Below are 3,783 nucleotides of genomic sequence, written 5' to 3' on the forward strand. Positions count from 1 at the left end.
TGTTTGTTGAGAAAATCACATTCCCGAAGGTTTCATTCCGTTTGGACTCCGTTTGATATTCCTTTTCTTCAAAACCCTAAAATAGGCAAAAAAACAGCAATTCTGGGCTAGGCCTCCAGTTAATAGGTTAGTCCCAAAAATAATATAAAAGTGGATAATAAAGCCCAATAATGTCCAAAACAGTAGATAATATAGCATGGAGCAATCAAAAATTATAGATACGTTGGAGACGTATCAATCATCCCCAAGCTTAATTCGTGCTCGTCCTCGAGTAGGTAAATGATAAAAGCAGAATTTTTGATGCGGAGTGCTACTTGGCATAATTTTTAATGTAATTATTATTAATTGTGGTATGAATATTCAGATCCAAAAGATTCAAGACAAAAGTTTAATATTGACATACAAATAATAATACTTCAAGCATACTAACAAAGCAATTATGTCTTCTCGAAATAACATGGCCAAAGAAAGTTATCCCTACAAAATCATATAGTCTGGCTATGCTCCATCTTCACCACACAAAATATTTAAATCATGCACAACCCCGATGACAAGCCAAGCAATTGTTTCATACTTTTGACATTCTCAAAACTTTTTCAATTTTCACGCAATACATGAGCGTGAGCCATGGACATAGCACTATAGGTGGAATAGAACGGTGGTTGTGGAGAAAACAAAAAGAGGAAGATAGTCTCACATCAACTAGGCGTATCGACGGGCTATGGAGATGCCCATCAATAGATATCAATGTGAGTGAGTAGGGATTGCCATGTAACGGATGCACTAGAGCTATAAGTATATGAAAGATCAAAAAGAAACTAAATGGGTGTGCATCCAACTTGCTTGTTCATGAAGACCTAGGGCAATTTGAGGAAGCCCATCATTGGAATATACAAGCCAAGTTCTATAATGAAAAATCCCCACTAGTATATGAAAGTGATAACATGAGAGACTCTCTACTATGAATATCATGGTGCTATTTTGAAGCACAAGTGTGGTAAAAGGATAGTAACATTGTCCCTTCTCTCTTTTTCTCTCATATTTTTTTATTTGGGCCTTTTCTCTTTTATGGCCTCTTTTCTTTCTCTTTTTTATATTTTTCGTCCAGAGTCTCATCCCGACTTGTGGGGGAATCATAGTCTCCATCGCCCTTTCCTCACTGGGACAATGCTCTAATAACGATGATCATCACACTTTTATTTTTCTTACAACTCAAGAATTACAACTCGATACTTAGAACAAAATATGACTATGTGAATGCCTCCGGCGGTGTACCGGGATATGCAATGATGCATGAGTGACAAGTATGAAAAAATTATGAACGGTGGCTTTTCCACAAATATATGAAAGCTCAAAAAGAAACTAAGTGGGTGTGCATCCAACTTGCTTGCTCATGAAGACCTAGGGCAATTTGAGGAAGCCCATCATTGGAATATACAAGCCAAGTTCTATAATGAAAAATTCCCACTAGTATATGAAAGTGATAACATGAGAGACTCTGTACTATGAAGATCATGGTTCTACTTTGAAGCACAAGTGTGGTAAAAGGATAGTAACATTGTCCCTTCTCTCTTTTTCTCTCATCATTTTTTTAATTTTTTTATTTGGGCCTTTTCTCTTTTTTATGGCCTCTTTTATTTATTTATTTGGGCTTCTTTGGCCTCTTTTATTTATTTTTCGTCCGGAGTCTCATCCCGACTTGTGGGGGAATCATAGTCTCCCTCATCCTTTCCTCACTGGGACAATGCTCTAATAATGATGATCATCACACCTTTATTTTTCTTACAACTCAACAATTTCAACTCGATACTTAGAACAAAATATGCCTCTATGTGAATGCCTCTAGCGGTGTACCGGGATGCAATGACTCATGAGTGACATGTATGAAAGAATTATGAATGGTGGCTTTGCCACAAATACGATGTAAACTACATGATCATGCTAAGCAATATGACAATGATGGAGTGTGTCATAATAAACGGAACGGTGGAAAGTTGCATGTCAATATATCTCGGAATGGCTATGGAAATGCCATAATAGGTAGGTATGGTGGCTGTTTTGAGGAAGGTATATGGTGGGTGTATGATACCGGCGAAAGGTGCGCGGTATTAGAGAGGCTAGCAAAGGTGGAAGGGTGAGAGTGTGTATAATCCATGGACTCAACATTAGTCATAAAGAACTCATATACTTATTGCAAAAATCTACAAGTTATCAAAGCAAAGTATTACGCGCATGCTCCTAGGGGGATAGATTGGTAGGAAAAGACCATCGCTCGTCCCCGACCGCCACTCATAAGGAAGACAATCAAAAAATAAATCATGCTCCGACTTCATCACATAACGGTTCACCATACGTGCATGCTACGGGAATCACAAATTTTAACACAAGTATTCTTCAAATTCACAACTACTCAACTGGCACAACTTTAATATCACCATCTTCATATCTCAAAACAATTATCAAGCATCAAACTTCTCATAGTATTCAACACACTCATAAGAAAGTTTTATTATTAATCTTGTATACCAAGCATATTAGGATTTTAAGAAAATTACCATGCTATTTAAGACTCTCAAAATAATCTAAGTGAAGCATGAGATATCAATAGTTTCTATAAAACAAATCCACCACCGTGCTCTAGAAGATATAAGTGAAGCACTAGAGCAAAACTATATAACTCAAAAGATATAAGCGAAGCACATAGAGTATTCTAACAAATTTCAAATCATGTATGGCTCTCTCAAAAGGTGTGTAAAGCAAGGATGATTGTGGTAAACTAACAAATAAAGACTCAAATCATACAAGACGCTCCAAGCAAAACACATATCTTGTGGCGAATAAAAATATAGCTCCAAGTAAAGTTACCGATAGAAGTAGACGAAAGAGGGGATGCCTTCTGGGGCATCCCTAAGCTTTGGCTTTTAGGAGTCCTTAGATTATCTTGGGGGTGCCATGGGAATCCCCAAGCTTAGGCTCTTGCCACTCCTTGTTCCATAATCCATCAAATCTTTACCCAAAACTTGAAAACTTCACAACACAAAACTTAAAGTAGAAAATCTCGTGAGTTCCGTTAGTGAACGAAAACAAAAGACCACTTCAAGGTACTGTAATGAACTCACTCTTTATTTATATTGGCGTTATACCTACTGTATTCCAACTTCTCTATGGTTTATAAACTATTTTACTAGCCATAGATTGATCAAAATAAGCAAACAACACACGAAAAACAGAATCTGTCAAAAACAGAACAGTCTGTAGTAATCTGTAGCTAGCGCAAGATCTGGAACCCCAAAAATTCTAAAATAAATTTCTGGACGTGAGTAATTTATCTATTAATCATCTTCAAAAAGAATTAACTAAATAGCACTCCCCAAATAAAAATTACAGCAGTTCTCGTGAGCGCTAAAGTTTCTGTTTTTTACAGCAAGTGTAACAAGACTTTCCCCAAGTCTTCCCAACGGTTCTACTTGGAACAAACACTAATTAAACACAAAAAACACAAACAAAACAGAGGCTAGATAAATTATTTATTACTAAACAGGAGAAAAAAAGCAAGGAGTAAAAATAAAATTGGGTTGCCTCCCAACAAGCGCTATCGTTTAGCGCCACTAGCTAGGCATAGTATTTCAATGATGCTCACATGAAAGACAAGAATTGAAGCACAATGAGAGCATCATAAAACACGTGACAAACACATGTAACTCTAACATACTTCCTATGCATAGGCATATTATAGGCAAACAAATTGTCAAGGCAAGCAAAAACTAGCATATGCAAGGAAAC

The sequence above is a fragment of the Triticum urartu genome, chromosome 7 (assembly GCF_003073215.2).
Source record: "Triticum urartu cultivar G1812 chromosome 7, Tu2.1, whole genome shotgun sequence".
Lineage (NCBI taxonomy): Eukaryota > Viridiplantae > Streptophyta > Magnoliopsida > Poales > Poaceae > Triticum > Triticum urartu.